Here is an 8,760-nt window from a genome sequence, read left to right as displayed (position 1 = left end):
TGCATTTGATTACATTGCAATTTAATGTTCATTGCTAACAAATTGTTTGAAATTCTTTTACCAATCAATTTGTCGACCTAAAACTGCATATGCTTTTTAAGAGAATGCAATTACTGTGCCAATGTTGTTTGATTTTGCAGTGACTGAAGAAGGCTAAGGACATTCATCTCAAATGCTCTTCCACCTCGACGAACCCGCTTCAACTCAATAGCTTCCGAGGACGGAATCTACATCAAGAAGGGGGGCATGTTAACCCTCACGGCACACGGACACCCCATCGCCTACGACGGACACTGTAACCATATTATGTATTATTTAGAGTCAGGTACCGGGCTTGTCGGACCAATAGGGAAAGGTAGAGTGATCGCCGATGAGAGGCGCACTCTAACACGAACATGCTAGGGTTAGTTGGCTAAGCATGGGCGCCCAAGTGTGAATGGGGTGAGCTCCTATAAAAGCCAACTAAACCTAATTTTTACTCATTCTCTCATTTGTGCAATTGAAGAGTGCTCTTGCTCCATCTCCATCTTCTTCTTCTTCACCTCCTTGTGTGTGTGTGTGTGAGAGAGAGAGAGAGAGAGAGAGAGAGAGAGAGGGAGAGTACGTGTGTGTGCGATCGAGCATTACGAAGGCACGACGGCGGCGAAGCGGTTGAGCGCGGCACGACTGCAGCTTCTTCTTCATCGCGGCGAGGAATCCACTACGAAGGCGAGCGTAGAGCGGTGAGTGACACACCCTTTGTTTCCTTGAGCTTGCTAGTTTAGGCTTGTTGTGTGCTTGGAGCCATTTGTGGCTCGCATACGGTGTATTGGCAAGTCCCTTGCTTCGACAGTGCGGCAAGGAGCGCACAGTGCTTTACGGTTAATTGAATATGGTTAGTGTGTGAGTTAATAGGTGTCAGATTCTGATGGGAATATACATATTGTTGTGCAACTAGTGTTTGCTCTTTGAGCAAAGCCTTCATTGACATACCCTAAAATCTAATCTAATCTAATCTAATTTTAAGTCGAACATAAATCTAAACCTAATTTAATCTTTAACTCAAAATAAACCTAAATCTAATCTAATCTTAAATCTATTGTATACCTAAATGTAATCTAACTTAAATCTAAATTTAATCTAGCTAACCTTAAATCTTGTCTTAATCTTGAATCTAAATCTAATGTAATCTTAAACTCAACATAAACTTAAACCTAATCCAATCTTAAATCCTAAACCTAAATGTAATTTAACTTAAATCTAACCTAGCTAATCTTAAATCTTGTCTTAATTTTAAATCTAATGTAATCTTAAACTCAACATAAACATAAATCTAAATGTAATCTACCCTAATCTTAAATCTAATTTAAATCTTAACTTAATCTTTAATTTAGCATAAATTTTAAATATAAGTTAAATGTAATCTAACTTAATCTTAGATCTTAATCTAACCTAATTTTAATTAAATGTAATTTTAAATTTAACATAACCCTAAATCTTAATATGACATTTCATTTCATATTTTCTCTACGTTTTTTATATCTCTCTCCCTCTTTCTCTTTGTTTTCTCCTCTCTCTCTCTCTCTCTCCCTCTGTCTCTCTTTACTTTATCTCTCATTCTCTCTTTTCCTCTCTCAATGTGTGTGTTTATGCGTATGTGTGTGTGTTTTTTGTTTATGCATGTGTGTACTCTCTCTCTCTCTCTCTCTCTCTCTCTCTCTCAAAGACACAATGTGTGTGTGTGAGAGAGAGAGAAAGAGGGGAAGGGAACATGAGAGAGAGAGGAGAGGGAAGGAGCATACCTGGCTCTCCTTCCTCTCCTCGTGTATGTGTGTGTGTGTGTGTGTGTTTGTGTGGAAGAAAGAGAGAGAGAGAGGGAGAGCGCGGGTTATCTCTTTCACTTGAGCGTCGAAAACTCAGATCTGAGATCTGAGTTTTTGGCTCTCTCGGTTTATTTTTTTAACCCTGTCAGCGTCGCTATGGGCATCGCTATAAGTGTTGTTATGCAACAAAGAAAATAGCGACGCCTATAGCGACACCGTGGATTTTCACTTTTGAGCGTCGCTAATGTGAAGTACCTTTTGTACTGATTTTTCCCTTTGTTGGAGCAGAGCTGTAGACCCACCCCTTCCTGTGGGTCCTTTGTACTTGGTGTTGCTGCTTCTTTGAAGGAAGCATTTTTGAATTATAAAGACTATAAAACATCGCCCTAAGGAATCTCTTACTATTCCCACTTTACTTTAAAAATCTGGAAAGGTTTTCATTTTGTTTTTTTGCTGTTTACTTATGGGAAAGCGAGGTGGCAAAGACATCTTTCTTCTGAGCTAGAGTAAACAACAAGTGCTATTATTGAAAGCTGGAGGTCAACTTGGAAACATAAGTTTTCGTCTCATTGAACTCATAGCGCAGATAGGTGCCATGGCTAGTAGACCATCAGCTTGCAGGCAGCAGGTCTGGCCATGCAGTCTTCTTCCTCAATATGATCCTCATTTGCTTACTGCTTTCTACCCAGGTATTGTGTTCTAATTTTTCAACCAACCAATCCTATTTAGTTCTAGCTTCATGAGTTAACCTCAATATTTGCTTGTTAAGTTGAGTTTGCTTCAATTCACAAGAAGATTTAGAAATTTTCTCATGTAGAAAAGCATAGTCTTTTTTAGTGTTTTTCATAAAATGCATAACATCATGAGCTTCTGCTCAAGAGGCACCACATACCTAGCTAGGTACGATAGGGGGCAGGGGACCGTCGGCCTGGTGGAACATCTTGAGCTTCTGCTCGAGAGGCACCACATACCTAGCTAGGTACGATTGGGGGCAGGGGACCACCGCCCCCCCCACCGGGCTGGCGGCCCCCTGCCCCCTATCGTACCTAGCTAGGTATGCGATGCCCCCCTCACAAAAGCTCAAGATGTTGAGGTAAGTCACAATGTAGGAATTATTGTGATAATTTGTCCAAAACTTTTTGTGCTGCAATTCAAGTGCAGATTGTAATCTATAGCTCCCAGAGTACCACATCGTCGATTCCTGCGGCTGAACTGTTTGCTCTTTTGCAATTAAAGGCTCACCTCACAAACTCTGCTGCATTTCTACGATCTTGGAACATCAGTAACTCGCATAACATTTGCGAATCATGGAGGGGAGTGACCTGCAGCTACATCAATGTCTCTGGCTAATCTCACATTTCTGGCATACAACTGGCAGGCTCTCTACCACCAAATCTTGGGAACCTCACTTTCATGTCCACCCTCAACCTCTCCGCGAACCTTCTCACTGGTGCCATCCCTCGCAGCTTGGGCAATTGCACTAGCCTTGCAGGCGATCTCCATCTTCACTCGAACAAGCGAGCTCTGTTTTTTGGCCCAGCTTCAAACACTATTGCTTCAAGAAAACAAGCTAGTAGGAGCTATTCCATCAAGCTTGGCTATGTGCAAGAATCTCCAAGAGCTAAACCTAAAAGCAAATTAGCTAACAGGTGGAATCCCTACAGAGCTGGGAGCTAACTTAACTAGTCTTGCAGGTCTCTGGCTGTCTCAAAACAACCTCACGGGTGCCATCCCTCGTAGCTTGGGCAATTGCACTAGCCTTGTCATTCTCGAGCTTCACTCGAATAAGCTCTCAGGCCCCATCCCCAGTGAGCTTGGGTTTTGACCCAGCTTGAGTCCCTCATAATCGGAGGAAACAGGCTCGTGGGAGCTATCCCATCTAGCTTGGGCATATGCAAGAATCTCGTGTGGGTAGACCTACAGGCAAACCAGCTAAGTGGTGGAATCCCAAAAGAGCTGGGAGCTAATTTAACTAGCCTTGCAGGTCTCTGGTTGTCTTGAAACGACCTCATGGGTGCCATCCCTCGCAGCTTGGGCAATGAAGTATTTGTATCTTTATGGCAACAAGCTCAAGGGAACTATTCCAGCAAGCCTTGGCAACTGCACAAGGCTCACTTCATTTTATCTGTCTGAGAGCCGGCTGAGTGGATTTATTCCAGCCGAGATCACAAACTTCAAGCATCTACAGAAGCTTGACGTGTCCAACAACCTTCTTTTGGGTCTCGGCCTTAATTTATTTGGCAACGCTACCAGTAGTCTCATCAAGTTATCCTTTGCTTACAATCAAGTTGGTGGCCCAATTCCACCAGAGCTTACCCAATTGCAAGGACTCCAGTACCTAGACCTTGGAGGCAATCAGCTCTCAGGTAATATTCCCTGGGACTCCTTATCCAAGTGCAGTTTTTTGTACTATCTGGACCTGTCAAACAATCAACTAGCTGGTGGCCTTTCCAACAAATTGGGAAAACTTCTTCACTTACAGAAAATTTATCTGGGACACAATTTGTTGGAAGGCACAATTCTGAATTTGACGGGTTTGAGCTACTTGCTGGAAGTAGTTTTATCATTCAACTAGCTCAATGGCACCCTACCAGACAGCCTTGGACAAGTGTTGAAAACTGTGGTGTCTCTAAGCTTTGGTGGCAACAACTTCTCAGGAAATTTGCCACCTTGGCTAGGAGAGTTGTCGATGGTGCAAGCGATCGATTTGTCACACAACAGTCTTGCAGGAACCATCCCAGAGAATCTTGGTGACTGTATGGACCTGAAAATTCTTGATCCGTCCAGCAACAATCTCATTGGAGAGTTTTCAGTGCCTTTAATCGACAGCAAATCTTCCTTGAGATCACTAGATCTTTCCAACAATGAGCTTCATGGCTTGTTGCCGTCAACTCTAGGCCTCTTGCGCTTTCTCAATGTGTCCTTAAACAATTTCAAGGGTCTCATTCCACACCTCAGTGTTTTCCAGCACCTAATTAAGGAGAGCTGCTTTCAGGGAAATCCTCGATTGTGTGGCCAAATTATACTTAAGCTCTGCAAGCCAGACCATTGGCCAACTCGTCTAGATTTGAAGGTAAAGGTTCTTATTGCCTTGACAACATTACTAATTATACCAATTGCCTGCATTCTACTGGCCCTTTGTTGTTCTAGATCTTTCCATTCAAAGAGCCAATTGGCTATAGAGGATAAAAGATTGGCAGAGATAAGGCATTTCTCAGCCAAAGAGCTTTGGGAATCAACACAAGGCTACTCATTGCAGACCTTGATAGGGGAAGGTGGAATTGGTGTGGTATATAAGGGGGTACTCTTTGATGGTCAAGTGATTGCTGTGAAAAAATTCAAGGACAACACCCCATACATCGCACGTGATGCATTCTTCCAAGAGGTACATGTCTTGAGTAAATTAAGGCACAGGAACCTAGTGAAAGTTTTGGGATGCGTTCTGAACCTCGAAGTCCAGGCACTAGTGTTGGATTTCATGCCAAATGGGAGTTTGGAGCAATATCTTTCTCAAGCTACTAATCAGGCTGGAGAAGTACGAAGCCTGCATTGGGCGACTCTACTCAAGGTAGAGCAAGGTGTTGCTAATGCCTTGATACTTGCATCACGAGCATGATGCCATACCCATCATCCATGGGGATGTGAAACCCAGCAACATACTTCTTGACGGTGAGCTTGAGGCACATCTAGCAGACTTTGGGCTTGCAAAGCTTGCAAAAAGTGGTGTGGAAGGTGCCTATTTAAGCTCCAATTAAAAGGGACGATCGGCTACATGGCACCAGGTATGTTTGTGATGAAATCTGGTTGCACATATAGCCTGTTGTGCTTGTACATGTCATAGATGCACATTGTGTTGATAGTAGAAACTTTTGGAGCACAAATCATGGAAGCATGTTTTAAATGCCACTCTCAATACGATCAGTTTTGAAAATAATTCTCTTGTATCTATTGCAATTTATTCTCGATCAAAAGAATATGATAATATGAAGAGATATTATTATAGCTATTATTGAGTTAAATATGATTTATGTAAGTGTGCAAGTATGCAAAGTAAATTTGATTGAACATGATTAACCCATGTATGATATCAAGTGCAAATGTTGTGTATTAGAGTTTGCATATGCAGCCAAAACTACAACCAAGGCAGACATCTACAGCTTCGGAGTAGTCATCTTGGAGATGGTGACTGGGAGAGGACCAACCCATGAGTTTCTCCATGGAGTGAGCCTTCGTGAATGGGTCAAACATAAGCTATTGCAATCGCATATTGATGGTGCTAATGTACGGGAAATCATGCCTTCGTTACAAAGCTTGACCAGTGCAAGTCACACCAAGTCAGGCTTCTATTACAGATGGCTGATGTAGCAATATGTCAAGCATAAGAAGGCTTGCAAATGATGGTGCTCGTCTTCTAGGTTCAAATTTTTAGTAGCAAGGAAAAGATGAATCCATGTATTAAGAGATACTCCTATGGTGACGAAATCTGGTAAGGTGTGTTCATAAGATCGTGACTCTTGGGATCTTGCTGACATGGCGCCAATGACGAGGTAAGTGGGTTTGACTTACAACAGGCTCCTTCAAACACAGTTGCCGAGAGAGGAGCATGTAGGTGTTATTACACTGCTTATGTGCGACTACGCTAACATGTGCGTTCTTTTTTTGTGGGTTTGCAACCGTGTGGTGCATAGGTAACTGATACAAATTGATGGCGAGATTATCTTGGATCGATATTGAACTTTGACGACTTCATCTTCATTGCGGCTCTTTGTTGAGCATGTCTTTTCTTCATGTGCAGCTTCGACATCAGCATAATCACGGACTCCACATCTTTCTTTGCGCTTTTGTGGTGCTTTCCACCTTTTCGCAAACTTTCATGCACGATCTCCGCGCCATTGCTGTTGTTGAAGAATTCCGCCCACCATTCTTTGATTATGTTTCAATAGAATGACGTGTTTGTCGAGGTACATAGAGCGGCATGTTCTCGATTGCGTGGAGCATTGGGATGGCGTGATAAATGAGAAAAGAGAGAGGTGACGGCTATTCACGAGAGCGGTGGCAGGGCTGTTGCGGCTATGATACCATGTTCTAGTTTTAGAGAGAAGGCCATGGCGGCCACACACAGACACATACATGATTGCGCGCGCGCACACACACACACACATAGGAGACAAGGCGGTAATTGCTTGTTGTGTTTAATTGATTGAAATAGTTACAATAAATAAGCGGTGAAAGGGTGCGTTCATAAGATTGTGACTCTTGGGATCTTGCTCACATGACGCCGATGACGAGGCAAGTGGGTTTGACTTACAACAAAATATTCCCATGTGCTGAAAAACTACTCCCATGTCGAAGAAAAAGTGGCATTTAAGAGCACCTCCACCTGGTGGGTTTCAAAACTCTCCATTCGAGGAATGAGAGAATAAAGGAGGAGAGGATGCATTTCATAAACTTTTGCATTTTCCAAAAAGTTTGCAAAGTTTGAGAACTCAAAGCTTGTCGACCAAGGGGCTACTTATAGAAATAGAACTATTTTTGGCCTGCCCAAAGGGCAAAGGCTTTAGAGATGCCTTCTCTTTTTGTTGAATAAAATAGAAAAGAGGTTAAGTTGTATTTTCAAACATTTTTTGATAGACAAAAAATGTTGATTGGTTGAAATAAGATAGTGGCACTCATTTAAATGAAGAGTGTATAAATCTAATGATGGACATGTCTTGAGTTTTGAAATATGAAATGAATGCTCATTTACAAAAAAAAAAGATTCTCGACTGCCCTTGAAAGCATGAAACATTGAAAGCTTTATATGTTAAATGATAAAGACTTGGCTACTGGGTTGTGGCTCCAAAAATCTGAAAGAGTCACCTTTTCATTTTGAGAAGTTTTTTACCTATCTTTTCATTTTAAAAAGTTCTTTCACCTGTTGAAACTTAAAGTGATAGACTAAAGTTGTCATTTTTGCTAGTTCAAACTATAGGGAAGGGATCTATCCTTTGGAGCCTTAATCTCTAGAGATGTTTTATTTTTTATTTTAAAGATTCTAAAGCCAAGTTTAGAATTTAAAGATGTAAAACTTTTAAAATAAAGCCTGCAATGAGAACCTAGAGTTTTTTTTTCCAAGAAGGTAAAAGTTTGAATTAAAAAAAGTGATCAAAAGATGACATGGACTCACAAGAGAGTTTTAAATTTATAAAGGGAGCTTTGAAGCTTAAAGATGTAAAATTTTTAAAGGGGGATCTAGAGCATAGGGTTCTAAAGTTAAGAAGTTAAGAGGTGCTATTTTAATTCAACTTTGTGTTTATGTTTGTTTTTTTAAAAAAAGCTTAAAGATGTAGAGCTTCTAAAGTGAGATCTATAGTCATCTCAAGGCCTAAAAATGACACCTATTTTGTTTGTCAAAGGCTATTTTGCCTATCAAAACAAGTGCTTAAAGAAAACCTCATGTCATTTGACTACTAGAATCTCAAAAGTGAGTATCATTTTTTGTGTTTATACCCTTGAGCTAACATTATATATGGCAAATTATATAAATTGATCGCATTACACAAAGCATGTGAAAGAGGGCTTGAAAAATTACATGTCAAAAAAAAAAAACTACTATGCCTGAAAGCCTATGATTTTATCACTTGTTTGATCTTCCCAAAGGGCAAAAGGCTATAGAGATGCCTTAGGGTTATTTATACAATAGTAGGTAGGCTAGGTGAGGGCCTGTGATTGAGGCTTTGGGTCGTTCAGCGTTACCGGGTAATAACGTTTTGTAGCTGCATCACGCTGGCGGCTGCGGGATATTGCGAGGCCGGAATCCTGATATACAATCATCATAAAGCAGTGTCGATTGCTGATAAATGGATTGAGAAGGGGTACAACGCAGATCGAGGTATTTATAGTTAGTCGATTAGCGCTAAGTGTATGGCTATGCTGGGGCAGGGTTACGACAAGGTGCTGAAAGCAGAGCGGCGCTCAG

General features: G+C 41.4%; 1 pseudogene across 1 annotated transcript; it reads left to right on the top strand.

Annotated features, from left to right (window-relative positions):
- The first annotated feature begins 2,991 nt into the window (after nucleotides 1–2,991).
- On the top strand, nucleotides 2,992–8,701 carry LOC147446343 (uncharacterized; annotated as a pseudogene). The gene is made up of 2 exons (XR_015189862.1): nucleotides 2,992–5,584; nucleotides 5,914–8,701. The product of XR_015189862.1 is annotated as an uncharacterized LOC147446343 (transcript).
- The last annotated feature ends 59 nt before the right edge of the window (nucleotides 8,702–8,760 follow it).

This window comes from Adiantum capillus-veneris, chromosome 12, assembly GCF_014529385.1.
Source record: "Adiantum capillus-veneris isolate H3 chromosome 12, ASM1452938v2, whole genome shotgun sequence".
NCBI classification, from domain to species: Eukaryota; Viridiplantae; Streptophyta; class Polypodiopsida; order Polypodiales; family Pteridaceae; genus Adiantum; species Adiantum capillus-veneris.
The sequence above is the reverse complement of the archived record's forward strand: the minus strand, read 5'-3'. Positions and strand labels throughout refer to the sequence as shown.